The following is a 16,856-nucleotide window of genomic DNA, read 5'->3' as shown; positions in this document are numbered from 1 at the left end:
AGGCCCCGCCTCCTGACACCATCACGCTGGGGTAAGGATTTCAACACAGGAATCTGGGGGACACGGACTTTCAGTCCATTGCAGGGTGGGAGTGACTGGCAGGGGGCACAAGGGACTCCTGGGGGATGGGCTGCTGTGTCTTGACCTGCACGCTGCTTGTCGGGTGCGTTGCCTTTGAGAAAACTCATCGAGCTAATCTGTGGACTTCTCTGTATAGAGGTTATATTTCAATACAAAGTTTACTTGAAAAATGTAAATCAGACTTTTCTCGGGTAATCTGCTGCACAGCAAATTATGCCAAAATGCAGTGGCTTTATAATTTTTCACAATGTCTGTGGGTGGGGAACCCGAGCGGGGCTGGGCTGGAATGGCTCTGGCTAGGCTCTCTCATGTGATCGAGGCCCCATGGGGGCCGGGCGGGGTCATCTGCAGGCTCCTTCATTCACACGTCTGACCCCTGGGCTGGGAGCCTGGAACAGTGGGGGCTGGAGCCAAGGGGGCTCCAGGCCCTCTTATCTTTATGTGGCCTCTTCACATGGTCTCTCCAGCATGGGGCTTCTGAGGAGCCGACCCCCTTCAAGGCCATTCCGGGTTCAAGGCGTGTGTCCTGAGAAGGGCAGACAAAAGTTGCCCCCTTGCTCCCCTGGCCCTGGACATCACACACCTCATTTCCACCACATCCTATTGTTGACGCAGCCTCAAAGTCCTGCCCAGGTTCCACGAAGGGGCATACAGACCTTCCATCCCTTCTGGGAGAAGGGGTATCGAAGAATTTGCAGATATGTTTTAAAACCACCCACAGATCAAGCCATTTTCTTTGCCAAAAACCTTCAACAGTCGACCATCACATTTAGGATAAAATCTACTTTCTGTGTCCCACCAGACGGGCAGGATCCCCTGCCCCTGCCCACCTTTCCCCACTCTTTTTCTACTTTCTCAGCCTTCTCTGCTTTCTACTCCCCTCACCCCAGGCACCCTGGCCTCCTGGTGGATCCCGGAAGCCTGCCCACTGCCGCCACCTCAGGGCCTTTGCACATGCTGATTACTGCCTGTCCCACTCCCTGTTATCAGGCCCTGGCTCACTTCAGCTGAGCCCTCCTTTCCCATCACTCCATCTCACTCCTGGTTTTACTTCTTCATTGCACTTGGCTCCCTTTGAAATTAGCTTTTCTGCTGATGTGTCCTTTCTTGTTGCTAACTGCTTGCCAAGCAGAATGGAAGCTCCTTGTTCACCACCACGGCAATGCCTGGTGCCTGGTAAATATCCGTTGAATGAATAGATGGGTGGATAGTGGATGGAGTGATGACACAGAACTAGCGTGTGCTCTGACGATGTACAGGCAGACAGAGGCCAGCACCTCCAGCGGATCACGGGCAGCTGGATCAGTGCTCGGCCAGTGCTATGAACAGAGCTCTCTCTGGACACAGAGGGAGGGAGGGACCTGTGTTGGTTGGCTCCCAGCATCCACTCCCCTTTTCACACGTATCTTCCTGGTCCAGAAAATAAAGAACTACATTTCCCATACTCCCTTGTAGCCCAAGTGCTGGCTGTGAATGAGATACAGCCAATGACATGCAGCCAGAGGCAGAAGGAAGGCAGCCTGGAGCAGATCCGGCTCCTGCTGGGCTCTGCAGGTGTGGCAGTGTCCCAACCTCCAGTCACCCACCCTGCGGGGGCAGGAGGCAATGGGCGGTGACTTCCTGATCCTGGATGGCAGGCATAGCTGTTCTTGAATTCGGCAGAACCAGTGGCAACCTCCTGCCAGGTAGCTCTCTTGGCAGGTCAGTTCTGGAGGGCCCACTAAAACGTACTCCTACAGGCCATCTGATCATTTTGGAAGCCTCGAATCCCCTGTGTTAAGTCCCAGTCTATGTAAAATACTTGGAGGGTATCATCTTATCACCTGCCATGGCTGGGATGTCTGAACAGATGAAGAGGGTGTGACAATGCCATAGCCCATCACCGCATTTACAGACAGCTCAGCAGATCCCAGAACAACCTGAGAAAAACGGGAGACTCCAGCCCACCCCCTAGAAACTCCGGCCACAAGACTGAGAAGCACCCAGATATCTGGAATGTCCAGGTGGCTCCCTGGACTGTTCAACTTCCTACCCATGTCTTTACTACAAGACCTGGTGGACCGGCTGCTCCGATGATTCTGTACAACAGCAAGTACAAAACTCTTTAGTTCTGCTACATGACATGGTTTAGAAAAAGAAGGCCAGGGACTTCCCTGGAGGTCCAGTGATTAAGACTTCGCCTTCCAATGCAGGAGATGCGGTTCGATCCCTGGTCGGGGTGCTGGGATCCCACATGCCTCGTGGCCAAAAAAACAAAACAAAACAAAACATAAAAAAAGAAGCAATATTGTAACAACCTCAATAAGGACTTTAAAAATGCTCCACATTAAAAAAAAAAAATCTTTTTTTTTTTTTTAATAAATTTATTTTATTATTTATTTATTTATTTTTGGCTGCGTTGGGTCTTTGTTGCTGTGCACAGGCTTTCTCCAGTTGTGGCGAGCGGGGGCTACTCTTTGTTGTGGTGCACGGGCTTCTCGTTGCAGTGGTTTCACTTGTTGCAGAGCACGGGCTCTAGGCGCATGGGCTTCAGTAGTTGTGGCACGCGGGCTCAGTAGTTGTGGCTCACAGGCCCTAGAGCGCAGGCTCAGTAGTTGTGGCGCACGGGCTTAGTTGCTCAGCCGCATGTGGGATCTTCCCGGACCAGGGCTCAAACCCGTGTCCCCTGCATTGGCAGGCGGATTCTTAACCACTGCGCCACCAGGGAAGTCCCAAAAAAAAAAAAATCTTAAAAAAAAAGGCAGCCAGAATCTGCGTCATCGTGTGATCTGGTCCTGGCACTACCACTGACACGGCTAGCCAAACTGGATGAGCCTCTTACCCTTTCTGGCCTCCCTATTTCTCACTATAAAATGGGAGAAGAAAAGGAAGCCATGTCAAGTCTCCTTCTAGCTTTAAATGTCTTGAATTTCTTTCCGTTCTCCTGTGTGTGCGTGTGTGTGCGAGTGTGTGGTGTATGTCTGTGGTGTGTGTGGTGTATGTATTGATATATGGTGTGTGGGGGGGGGGGAGATTGTGTGTCTCTGCACAGCTCCCTGTCCCGCTCCCCACCCCACCGTGTTGGTCCCTATGAGGTCAAGATAGGTGATTTTAATTTAAAAAAAAATTATTATTATTTTTTTTTAGAGGGGATTGGGAAGTTAGGTTTTTTTTTTTTAATTTTATTTATTTTTATTTATTTATTTTTGGCTGTGTTGGGTCTTCGTTTCTGTGCGAGGGCTTTCTCTAGTTGCGGCAAGTGGAGGCCACTCTTCATCGCGGTGCGCGGGCCTCTCACTATCGTGGCCTCTCTTGTTGCGGAGCACAGGCTCCAGACGCGCAGGCTCAGTAACTGCGGCTCACGGGCTTAGTTACTCCGTGGCATGTGGGATCTTCCCAGACCAGGGCTCGAACCCGTGTCCCCTGCATTGGCAGGCAGATTCTCAACCACTGCACCACCAGGGAAGCCCCAAAAAATTATTATTTTTTTTACCATAGAAAACAGCGAGCACACAAAAGTAAAGACAATGCTATGACCGGCCCCATCTGCCCACTGCCCATGACTTATCAGCTCCTGTCCAATCTTGTTTTATCTCCACCCCTTCCCATGTCTCCTGACCCCCGGGTTATTCTGAAGTAAAACCCATCAGTACATATTTCACTTAGTATCGATAAAAGACAAGGACGGAGCAGGTTTCTATGGTGATGCAACTGCTGGTCAGATGAAGCATCCTGCATCCCAAAGCTGTCTTTGAATCTGGGTCACCTCTTCCCTGTTTGGAAAAGTACCCTCATCAAAAACATGCTCCAGATGCCTCACAGACACGAAAACGCAAATAAGAACATCCACGGATGCACTCATTTTTTTTAGAAAGCAATTTTTAAAACTTCACGCGTGATTCTAGGGTGGTCCGAATTCAAACGTGTTCAGAAAAAAAAAAAAAAAAAAAACGTGTTCAGAATCCTATGAACACGATGTGGAAAGTAGGCCATTGATTTTAATACCCACTCACGCGAGGCCCCAAACTCCTGCACCACCATCTACAGCTCCTCACCCTGCGTCCCGGGGTCAGTGTCGGTGGTGATGAGTGGACAGCCAGGACCCCTGGGGGCTGAGGCTCTGGAGCTGGACGCTGCGTTGGCCCCTGGCTCTACCACTCAGAACTGTGTGGCCGGACAAGCCAGGCCTTCTCTGGGCCTCCATGACCCCATCTGCAGGATGGGAACAATGATCTCAAAGTCTCTCTCACAAGGCTGTTTGGGGATTAAGTGAGATAATAGGACACTCTGCATGGTGCCTGATGCACAGGAAGTGCTCCATAAACACCGCTGTCCTGGGACCGTAGTCCTGGTTTCCTAACTGGGATGAAGGCTCCCTGTGGCCGGTGTCGGTCTCCCTACACGTCAGCTGTTGAAACCAGTGCTAACCCGAGAGAACACACCAAAATATGATCCCGAAGGGAAAATGTTGTCTCCTTAGCCTAATCCTTCTGGATCTTCTGCTATCTCCTCCACCGCTTAAGCGAGCCTGACACAAGGCAGGCATTCAATCCCACTCTCACAGGGGAAGAAAGCATCGAAACGCCCTTTTTGAACAGAAAGAACTTACTTTGTGCAAGAACTGCCATTTCAAAGGCCTGGGGAGCACAACTGGAGGATTGTATATTGTAGGTCGGGCTCCTCACCGGAGCAGCCAGCTCGCCGGACAGTAAACACGCTTCTAATGAAATAAAAGCTGTCGGGCAGCAGAGTCTCCGCTGTGAGTGGCAGGCAGGCGCTGTGCTTCCAAGAGCGTGTCAGGCTGAGTGCATCTGTCATCTCGGAGGGAGACCCTCCCAACAACACAACCTGAATGGCAGCACGGAGCCCAGCCCTGTGCGGTGAGCCTGTCTCCAAGGCAACCGCAGCCTGTCTAACCCACCTGAGGCCAATGACTATGGGCCGACACCCCCGGGGATGCATTTATGCCTTTACCACCCGCATCATTCTTTGCCGTCTCTGCCCTGTGGAGTTCCTGGGTAATAACAGTGTGCAGCCCAAAGACACTCAAGATTTTAATGCACATTTTCCCTTAGCAATAAACACATACATATGTATATTAATTGACCAACAAGAGTTACATCTTGTGACGTCATTTAATCAGAACTCCGTGATTAAGTACTGAATTTCTCCCTGTGCCCCTTCCCAGCCACCGGGCCATCAGAACAGCCTGGATTCCCGTCACCTCGGGGTTAAATGCCCATGAAGTACCTGGTGTGTGCTTCCTGAAAGTGATGGGGTGATGCCTTAGAGAGAGAGAGTGCTCAAACTGAGAAGGAGGGTCTGACATCAAATGTCAGAGGTGGAAGGCCTGGCCTCTTGAGGATCCTCATTGCCCAGAAGAAGAAACAGGCTCAGAGACGGCTGGGACCTGGCCACGATCGCAGAGCTGAGGGGCAGCACTGCACCATCACTGCCATCCAGCACTTCCCTCTCAGAACTGCAGACACCTCTGGAATCGGCCATGATTCGTAAAGACGGAGAGTGTTGGTGCCCCTCCCCTTTCCAGGACGGAAGTCCAGGAGGACCCCCAGGATTCCCTGCAGTCTCATGTCAGATGGGCCGCCTGGGAGAAGGCGGGTGGTTGAGCTGACAGGACAGCACCCAGGACGGTGAGGGTCTGCCCTAAGGAGGCAGAGTAGGGGATCTCGTTGTTGGATGTGTGTGTGTTCATCAGGAAGGTCTGGGGGATCTGCTCTTGCCCCAACACAACCCACATCTAATATCTGGCAGGTGCTCTCAGAATCTCTGGGCAGGACGTCCATGGGGAAGGGATGGGGATTTTGGTGTGCTGCCCAGCCTGGAGGCCAGGGAAGCTGGGCCTTGGCCAGCAGGGGTGAGGGGCCACGGCCACTTTCCTCTAGGCCACACCTGCCCGGCCTGGGAAGGGGGCCCAGCAGCCTCACAATTAATCTGCCTCCTCGGAAGCCTCGGGCAAACATTTAGACTGGGGACTCCCTTGTCTCATCTGTCCAAATATTTGTAGCCTGTGGGTCACTTGGTCATTTCCTGAGAGGCTAAATGTGGGGTGGTTTTGACCCACACAATCTCCATCTCCCTTGCACTGCAGGGGCCAACCTGAGCATCTCCAGCGTATACAGAAGCTTGTGGTTCCAACCAGGGCCACCCTGACATCCCGGATTGGGGGTGGGGGGGCAGGAAGTGAGATAATGTTTGAGCATCTTCCCTCCTGTAAAGCTCTGCACTGGATACAGCAGCATCTCAGCTACTGTTGGCAACTCTGGTCAGGCAGTGTTCAAAGATGAGGACCCCAGGGCCTGGACATGGAAAATAAGCTACTCAAGCCAGTGGGCACAGCTGGTGATGGTCTGGGCTTCATTCAAACTGGGCTCCGTCCAACCCTGGACTCCAAGTCTCCCCGAGCCTTACATAAGTGCTTTCATTCATAATTCATTCCAGCAGCCTATAAAGTTGTTTTTTATCAGCATCCTCATGATTTTTCTTTCGGCCATCACTTGCTAAACTTCCCCCTGGGTCAGACTTAATTCTCCTGAGCCGCTAGAGAGAAGGTATGACTTCTCCCCCATTTTACAGATGAGGCTACTGAGGTGCAGAGAAGTTAGGTAAGCCACCTAAGGCTGCACAGGAGAAACAGAATCACTCTAGAAGCCAAATGTTCTGACCCCACCAAGCTCCAGACCATTCCATGGGCACTTTCGATGTTGCTACTGGCAGAGCCTTCTTGGCCCCAGGCCTGCAGCAGGGGCGCGCAGGTGAAGGCAGGAAGGGCCTGCAAGCACAGCTTGTCCTGCCTGGGGTCGCCTAGAAGCCGGAGCCTGTACTTAGTTCTCTCTGGTAAATAACAGCTCCGGTTTCTGCTAAAAGGATTCATTCCCAGAACACAATAATTTTCATCTCCCCCTCGCTACAACCCGTAGTTTATGGCTAAATATACGCCATAATGAGCCACTGGCCTGATAGCGTCGTTAAGGAGATATTTGACCTCGGGTTTAATTGCAGGATGGAATAAATGGCCGGGACGTGCAGAAGGGGCCCCGCCAGCTCGCAGGCAAGTTCAGGGCTCTGCATCTGGCATCCGCCAGACCCGGAGAAAGCGGTGCGTCGGAGAAAGGGGCTCCCGCGGCGCCTGGGACACAAAGCAGGGTGAAGGGTGAAGGCTCAGGAGCCGAGTGCGCCGTGCGGTCCATGGCCAGGGCTGCCCTGGAACCCTTGGGTGTGGGTGGATTCCGGCGGCTGCTGACCCTGGACACTGGCCCTCTTGCGACTAACTCCCTCTTTCTGCCTGCACCCTGCTTTCCAAAGTCCCCCAGAAAAAAGCCACTCCTACCCTCCCACCGCCCCCCGCCCCCTTGGCAGAATGCAAGGCCGGTTAGCTGGGCGTTAGTTAGGCTTGGGACAAGAGTCGCCACCAATCGCCACAGACTAAACACTGGTTTCAAGTGTTCCCGGCACATGCCTCTGTATCTGTCCTGGCTGGTGAGGGCGAGGGGAGAGAGGGGACCCGGGAACGAAGGCGCCCTGGCACCTGCTGAAGGCTATCGAGAGAAAGAAACTCGAGCAGGCAGACGACTTGGTGATGCGACCCGGAGCTGGGCTGCAAGTCGGGAGGGGCTCCGCGAAGCAACCTGCCTCTGGGCCGGCGACGCCGGCACTTCTGCATGAAAAACGTGGCCTGTGACCTCCGCGCCCCAGAGGAGACGGGGTGGATTCCGGCCTGTGGCAGTGCAGGGTGCACCCAGTCGTGCCTCTTGGATTTTTCTCTCCGCTGCTCAATGTCAAGGCTACAAAAGCCATCAAGGGAGTGTCAGCTGAACGGAGGGCTTTGACAAATGACAACTGTTTGAAAGAAGGGAGTGTCAATAACTGTGACTTGGGCCCAATTTATTCGATCTTGGTGGTTCTTATTTGGGAGGGAGTGTGTAAGGGACACTGCACAGCGCTGAAAGCTATGGGCTGCTTTTCCCCAACATGCACTCACACACCTAGTTTTGCACCTCCCACCCCAAGATCCTTTGGTCTTGAGTTAAGAACCGCACCCCCACCAGCTCGACCTAAGACCCGAGAAGTACGCCAGGGTCTGCTCCTTCCCTTGTGGAAGGCTCTACCTGCACAACTCTAAGGGCCAAGTAATCATCTCCCTATTTTTCTCTTCCTGAAAGAGTTTTGTTTCTTTGGTTCCCACGACTTCTTTACTGCTGGGGTGCCAGGCGGGTTGCTGAGTTGGGGTGAGCCTGGCCTCCAAAGCCTATTTGAGTATTGTCTGTGGACTTTGTAGTACCCGGGAAGCAGAGATTCAGAACCAGGGAATGTGGTTCCTGGATGCTGGAAGCCCAGGCGGGGTGTTCTCTAGGCCACTGCTTGCCATCTGCAGTGGCCCAGCACCCTGCACACAGGATTGGGAGCGGGCTGAACTGATCCCAAAAGGTGGGAGCACAGCATCTACACAAGCAGAGCGTGGTGAAGAGCTGCGGGGATCTATTGGGAAACCAGAATCTCCCAGCCCAATGTCCTCTAGGAGATTAGACAAGGCCCTGAGTTCTCCATTTGGCTACACAGCTGCCAGTCTCCCGGTGCACGGTGTTTGGAGAGGGACTGGGGGTGTGTTTCCAAGAGGAAGCGCTCGGCTGTGATCCCCAAGGGATGCAGAGCCCACATCAGCCCCGCTGCTCTGGTCCAACCCACCTGGCCTCGGCCACGGCCGCCGCTGCCCCCCGAGCAGTGGAATCCCTCCCGATGGCTGTGGGTCGGGGGATCTCTCCAGCGGGGTCCTGCTTTTCCTACTCCAGTTTTCATTCAGCTAAAGAAAAGGAGGCGAAAGCCAGCACATGCCGTCCTCTGAGCCAGCGGAAGAGAAGAGGGCAGTGGGTGTTGAGAAAAAGAGAGGAGAAAAACTCTCTTGGGATGGGGGAACTGGGGTGCCCTTTGGAAAGCCAACTGCTTCTCCCCAGAAAAAAAAGTCATCCGGGCCAGGAAACAAACGTCAAAGCCTGGTGTAATTCTCTTATTTGAAAAGAAAAGAGACAAGGGAAAGGCTGGTGGCAGAGGGAGGCCGGAGGCTGCGTTTACCCCAGCTGACTGTCCCAGAGGAACCGTCCGGGTGCTCTTAGAAAGGGGCGCTGAAAAACCCTTACATTAGGGTTTTTCTTACCCAGAAACCTGATTGTGCTACTACGGACGGCGGGGGCGGGGGGGGGGGTGATAACAAACAGAGTCCCGATTTTGCACCGTGGGGGGAGGAGACATGACAATTTCACCCAGTTAGAAGAAGGAGGACGGGGTCCTGCTAAGAGTCCGAGCGGCCCAGGGCGCACGTCCTTTGATTGGACCTGGGATGCGAGCACCGCGAGGCCCCGGCGGCTGAAGCTCCATCGGCGGCGGGCTGTTTGTAATTCCATCCTTTTTTTCATTAACATAAACACCACTTGAACAAAAATATACACGGCCACCTACTTTGCCGGGAAAGACGGCCCAGCGCCCACCGGCCCGCGCTCACCCGCCGACCGGGACCCCTGCCCTCGCGGCGCGCCGGGGGCGCCCGGGTCCGCGCCATCCACGCGGCGCGCGGGGCCCAGGCGGAGGCCGCCTTTGGGTGGCTTTGAAGCTTGAGGCCTCCCGGATCTCGGGCCGGCCCCCCACAGTTCAGCCTGTCATCCCGGCCGGCCGCCACCAGAGTCCCGACGGAGGTGCTGAGTTGTCAATGTAAATTCCTAGTTAAGCCACTTGTTGATAAAGCCTCGGGGCAAATTGATTCCTCTTTACCTGCTCAGCCCCCGCCCTCGCCCTCGCCCTCGCCCTTGCCGGCGCGGCCCTAGTTTCAGGAGGAGGTGGTCGCCGGCGGCGGCGGCCTCGCAGGGAGCTAATTGAATTGGAACTCGCACGGCCTCCGTTCAGCTGGACGCCTGGAGGGGTGGAGGAAGGAGCCGGGGGCAGGGGTGGAGGTGGGCCTGCCGCCTGGGACCTCTGGCCTGGGGTGGGCTCTTGGTGAAGGAAGAGCAATAACATGGGGTGGTCTCTGCCGTCGGCGTAAACGGGCGCGGTGACCATCTGGCGGCTCTCCTGGTGCGCCGGCCTCCCGCGTCCGCGTCCACGCAGTCCTGGCCCCTCCAACCCCCCACGTCCGCGTGTGCAAGCGGTCCTTGCGCCAGCGGGGATCTCCTCCCGCGCGCCCCGCCCCAAATCAGAGCTCACCGAGAGTCAGCCCGGAGTCGTGGGTCTGAGCTTCGCTCTCTTCCACCCCGCTCTGTACCCCCATTTCGGGCCCCGTACCCGCACGAATTAAAAATCGACAGGGTCTTGGAGACCGCAAGGGGAAATCACCCCGACTGGTCCAGGCCCCAGCTCCAGTCTCCGTCTCTGCGGGCACAGGCAGGTCAAGAACAGAGCCAGTTCCCCGTATAATTCAGGCCCCAAACAACGTAGCTGGAATTGTCCAAGAAGTAGACCTTTGATGTTCTGTTTTCCTCCTAACGTTACTACATAATTTTTGGTCTCCGCTATTTCCCATTACCCGTATAGACACGTCCCAAGCAATTATGCACTTTAAGTGCATTTCCCGGTTTTGCAAGAAAAAAAGAAAAAGAAAAAAAAAAAACACTTCGAGGTACCCGTTTCATGAGCCTTAGAGTCTGACCTGGGCGTCTCACTCCGTAGCGGTACCCTAGGTTGCATCCGGAGTCCAGCGCGGAGACCCTTCTTATCCGCCCCTCTCCCTTCGTGCGCCCAGTGCCCGCGGTATCCGAAACTGGCCAGTCCCCACCACGGTCAAAGGGAAGCGACGGGGCCCGGAGACGCGCGCGTGCTTGGCTTCCACAAGGCGCCTCTCCACGAGCGCGAGTCCCGGGCGCGCCCCGGTGCCCCAGCCCCCGGCCTCTCCGCTTAGACGCCCGCAGGAGAAGGCTGAATCCTCCCCCTCGGCTCCCACCCAGGCAGGGCCAAGCGAGCGAGAAAAGGGAGCTCACTGACCCCACCTCCCAAGACCCTACCCCAGCCCGAGAGTTTTCGGATTTGCAACTCCAGCGTCCCGCGCTCGGGCGCACGCCCCCTCCCCGGGGGTGGTCGAGGTAAAATAAACACCGCGTTCAAGCAAGCAGAACCCATCATTAGCCCAAACCACGGTTAAAATAATTGCTTCGTCGCAGGACGAGAGCGGCAGTAACCAGCCGGGACTGCCTGGGACCCTCCCGCCGCCGCCGCTGGGGCCTCGGTGGACGCGGAGCCACGTCGCAGCCCGGGCGGCCCCGACCCCGAGGGGTGGCGAGCGCGACGCGGAGCCCCGTGGGCCCGGGTCCGCGCGGAGAGAAACGCGTTCTCGGCTTCCTGCGCGAGTGAGAGCGCCGTCTCGGCCGAACGCCAGCCCTCCACAGTTATTTTCTGGGAGGCGACTAGACAGTGCTCGAATCAGACTCGCAAAGCCAGAGTGAGTCTCGGCTGCTTAAAAAGGAGAGAGAGAGAAAGAAGTTAGGGCAGGTAGGCGGCTGTGAAGGGCAGGCAGCCAGCCTGAAGCTACGTTCTTCAGAAAATGCTGCTTTGCAAGAAACGCGGAGAAAACGTGGAGGCGATGGCGAAGGGGGTGTTAGGATACTCATTACCGGTCTCTTAAAAAGGGCAAATCTGACTCCTAATTGAGTTAGTTTTCATGGCGAATTAAATGGGTCTTAGCCCAGCTTAGGGGTGGGGTGGGAATGACCTCGTGGAAGCTTTGCCTGTAGCTGCCACGTGAACCTAACTCATTCTCAAACTTTAACAGGAAAAAGGGAGGTGGGAGGAGAACGGAGATAAAAAGATCGATTTTGACCTTGGGAATATAACAAAATGTTTAAAATATTTTGAGGTTTACACTTTTTAAAATAGCAGGTCTTCCCATGTCAGGGCTATATAGACTTTTTGTATGTAATTGATTTCTAATTATTAAGAAAAGTACCCAGGATAAAAATTAACTGGTGCTGGAGTACAGAAATGAAGTACTTAAATGCAAACCAAGTGCCCCAAGGAAATTAGTTTTAAAAACGAACCCATGGTAGGACCTGTATGTGATCAAATTGTTCCCAGATTTGGTGTATATCAAGCATTGAGAAAACATGTTTCAAAATAAAAGAACCAGAAAGTGTGAGTGACTACTTTATCTTTGCACCTCTGTTTGATTTTTAAATTCTACGGGGTAGGAAGCTGCCGGTACGAAGGTGAGCATTGACTGAGATGCAAAAATAAGTACAGCCTAAAGAGACACAGCGCACTTTAAAAGGCAAGGAGCGGCGCTGGGGCAGCTCTGCAGTTGCCCCAGGTTGAGACCTACTGCCTGGGCTGGTCAGGACCGCCTCCGCCAAGGGATCCCACTGGAGGTCTGCTCCTGGGGGGACAGGGACCCCATCGGTCCCCAAGGAGCTCAGCCGGGGCTCTCCAATGTCTGCCTTTCCCCAAGTCCTCCTGCCCCAATTTAACTCCACAAAAAGAGTGGCCATGAAGACTTTCCCTGAACACCCTGCGGGAGGGCAGTCGAGGGTCTCAATGAGCCCCCACTCCCAGCAAGACAGATGCCCTGGAGGAGTGCAGATGTCCAGGCCAGGCCCCGCCGCTCTCCGTCCCTGGCGTTTCTCAGAAACCGGGCTGCTGGGGAGCAGTGCCAGGAAGCGGGTGGGGTCGGGTGGGGTCGGGTCGGGTCGGGGCGGGTGGGATGGAAGTGATTCGGAGCCCCCTTACCCCACGCGGGGGTTACAGGGCAGGGTCCAGAAGGCTGGAGACTACTGTTTTGTTATTACGCAGGGTGGAGAGCTGGGGCAGGGGGACGTGAAGCGGAGCCTCCGAGTCAGGAGCTAACAGTCTCCCCTCTTCTTCCTGGAGTTGCCAATGGCAGCCCAGAGTTGGGACCCCACAGGTGCCCTCGGGAGGAGGAGAGAAGTGTCTTAAACCGAGCCACGTTTATGGAGCCGTCGCCGTTTGCCTCTTGCTCTCCCATCTGCGAAATGGGCTCAGCACAGCAGCTCCTTAGCCCGGTGCTGGTACACAGCAGGCGCTCAATGGTTCTCTAAAGATAATGCTGTTCTCATTTAGTCTTCACAGCAGCCCGAGGGTGGGGATATCTTTATTTTCACCGTCATGCAAATGAGAAGAAGGGCTCAGAGAGGTCACTAAGCTGCGCAGAGGCCGCACAGCAGCTGGGGCAGAAAGGTGGGATTCTAACCCAGGCCTTTGGCTGCCGGGCCCCTGCTCCAGAGGCCACCCCAAGCGGGATGGGAGCCCTCAGTGGGCTCTGTTGTCTGCAGAGGGTGACCAGGGACCAAGGCTGGCGGGTGGGGGGGCGGGGTGCGCACCTGAGACTTCATCACCCTTCCGTGTGGCAGCAAGTTGGCTCTGAGTTGTCAGAGGGCCAGAGGAGGCTCCCCTCCAACCCAACCCAACGCTCTGCTCTGTGAAGTAGGTGCCAGGATTTTGAGCTACGTTCTCTTCCACGCTGCCTAGGGGTGAGGGCAAACCAGAGTGCCCAGGGGAGGGGACTTGCCCCAGGTCTCAGGTGAGCTGATTCCCCTATTTGAGTTCACTCCACCAAAGCTTGGTCCTGTCAAGCTGAGCCCCACAGGATCTCACCCCCAGCACCCCAAACACCAGGGATGAGGGAACACCCCCAATAATAACAACCAGGCTAAGAATTATTCACAATTTGCTAACTACCCAGAAGGAGCTACTGTCACTGTTCTGGTTCTGCAGATGAGGAGACCAAGGCACAGAGAGGTAAGGCCACCAGCCCTGGGTCACACAGCAATGGAAGCCAAGTCTCAATACAGTCTTATTTATTTGTTTAAGAAGTTTGCCCTGGTTCGCATTTATATCCCCCGGCCTTAGCCCCCTCCCAGACCGTGCTCAGAGCTCTTCTGCATTTCTCCTCTGGCTCTTAGGCCGCTCCATGGATGGGTACTGACTTTATCCCCATTTTAAGATAAGGAAAAACAGAGGCACCCAGAGGTTAAATCATTTGCAAAGGCTCTCCTCGTTCCTTGCTGCGCCTGGCCTCCTCCTCTGGCTTTCCTCCCACATGGCCTCAGGGACACTGACAAGGGCCTCACAGAGACCCTTCCCAACTCTCTTGGGAAAGTCCCACCCCAGGGCTAAGTGGGCTGAGGTCTGGGACCTGCTCCTCAGAAAAATGGACACAAAGAAACTTCCACGTCAGAGTAGCCACTGCCCGCCCAACGCTGGAGCCCCGGAGAGAGGTGTCCAGTCACCTGGGGCTGTGCCTTCAGACACACACACACACACACAGACCTCTGTCTTTCTCTGTCTCTCTCTGTCTCTCCTTCCCTCTTACACACACTCCTTTCCACTCTAGAGCTCCTTGCCCACCTCCTCCCCAAGCAAACCGAGGGGATCCCTCCCTGTGTCCCTCTGGGTGAGTTGTTTTTCTCTCTCTCACCCTAGGCTTTGTGGGAGTCCCTGCTTCTCTCACAATCCGCGTGAGTCTCCTGGGGCTTCGCCCTCTGTCTGTTTGACCCAGGCATCTCTGGGTTCTGGTGACCAGATACCTTGGGGTCTCTCTGGGGTGGAGGAGGGTCTCTGTGTCTCCTGGCCACCTGTGCCTCTGTTCTTTGTCCACAGGGCACTCTACTCAGCTCTGATTGCCCGGGAGCTGTGTCGCCTTCCCCATGTCACACATACAGCTGGCTCTCCCATCGATCATGCAGAAGACAGACCGGCGAGGCTGTGCAAGTCGGCACGCCCACGTGCAAATCCTCCCAGGGGGTCCCGGGGGCAGCCCGGACACGACCCGGCTGGGACAAAAGGACCCAAACCCAACCTGGGGTGGCGGGGAGGCGTGGGAAGAGCGCGTCACCTCCGTTTCCTCAGCAAACCCGGGGCTGTGGGCCGCGCTCAGGCAGGTGAAGTCCCTTCTTCCCCCAGGCACGCTGGGCTGCGCAGATTATGTTTTCTCCCTAGAGATAACACTTGTTTTCGTATTTTCCACACCCTCTAAGTGGAAATAGAGCATTACAAGCTATCAGTGGAGACCAATAGGCACATTTTGAGTGCGCACGCGGGCAGGTTTCTGGGAGCAAATTGCTGCTTTTGATTAAGAACCCGATCTGAGCACACCCCCGCCCCCGTCCCTGCTTGGCCTGGCCCTCATTTCCTCATCTCGCCCTCTTCTAAACCCCTGTTCCCCGAAGGTGGTGTGTGTTGTTTTATCTCCCCCTTGAACCTGAGAAATAGAAAATATCTGACGTTTGAAATTTAATTTATATTTTCCTTTTGGTTTTTTTTTTTTTGGAAACTCACTCATTTTCATCTTCTCTCTCTACATTGTCCTCTCCCTCTGCCCCCAGAGGACTTACTTCCACGGGGCGCCCCCCACCCCCCGAGTAAGTGTTGAGGACCAGTCGCTTTCTCTCAGCCGCACCTCTTGGGAGATGCCTCTCTTTCTCTCCCTCCGTGTGGGTCCTTTGCTCAGAAACAAGACCTGGGAGACACTCCCTCCCTCACACCTCCCCATGATGGAGCGAACGTCTTCTCGCCATCTTTTTGAGAGCAGCTGTCCAGGCAGCAGGGATAAAGATACATCGGATGCTTTGGAGCGTGCCCCTGTGGGAAGGAGAGCTGCAGCCAGGCCAGGCACCAGGGTGGGAGCCCCAGGACACGCAGTGTCCCCGGAGTGTTCTCTGTTCCTTAGAGCAGTATGCACTGCTAATGCCAGAAAACTCCCAAAAATCTCGAGGGGAAGAGGGCTGTAAATTCCTGGGCTGCAATGTTGTCAAATATTTCATTGAAGAACGTCATGGAAAATGCGTGCTTTTGGGTAAAAGGCCAAGTGGAGGGGCAATCGCAGGGCTGCAGCAGCGCAAATACGAGCCTCTTTTTTTTTTTTTTTGACCAAAATATGAACCGCTCTCTAATGTACAGCTGACAGGGGAGATGAAACTGCCAGGACCTGGGTCAGGGATAACCCTTGCCTCAGCTGCTCCCCAAACATGGCCCTAGTGGTCCCCACAGGTGCCGTTTCTGAGCCCCATCTGTGCCGAGGTGGGTGTGGCCGGGCCAGTGAAGCCAGAAGGTATGGCTCTTTCTCCTGCTCACTTTGGGGTACCCCCAGGAACACTCTAAGGGGCCCCGGAATCTGACTTGCCATTGACAAGAGGAGAAAACGGGACTGCGTTGGTTTTGAGTTTGGCTGGCAGCAGCGGGCACAAGCAGGGACACCACCCCGAGGTGTGGGTGTGCAGCACAGAGCAGAAGCCTCCCCAGTGGCCTTCTGAGGGCACTGGGGCTCCCCAGGACTTGGGGTCCCTTCTAGTGCTCATTCTGCCCACGTTCCTTGTCTCTGCGTCTTTTCTGTGCTGGCTGCAGACAGAGGCTTACACGGTCCTGAGCTCACAGCCTCTGAAAGCCCCGCACAGAAGGTAAATCGTCCCCACGTCTCCATGCCACGCCAAGGACAGCCCTCCCTTCCCGGCACGACAAAGGGCAGGAGAGTTGCTCTGTCACTACCAAAACAGACCAGGGGAATCACTCACTTCCCGGGGACCTGAGATCAGAACAGAACCTGCCTGCCAGGGTTATGGTGGGGGTTACTGAGCGAGTGGTGGCCTTGAGGTGCCTCTCGAGGGCACAAAGTCAGGCCTCCATAACTGTCGGATGTGTGAGCTCTGTATTTTTATTATTGCATGCTCGGCTGCGTGCAGATCTCCTGACAGTCTTCTACTCACGCCACCATGCTCCACTGCAAACGCACTGCCTGACGCTTGGGTAGACACAGCGTCACAGCGCAGACCCCTCTCCTTGCGAAACGCTGC

Source organism: Balaenoptera borealis, assembly GCF_965194805.1.
Source record: "Balaenoptera borealis genome assembly, chromosome: 19".
Lineage (NCBI taxonomy): Eukaryota > Metazoa > Chordata > Mammalia > Artiodactyla > Balaenopteridae > Balaenoptera > Balaenoptera borealis.
Note: the sequence above shows the minus strand (reverse complement) of the source record.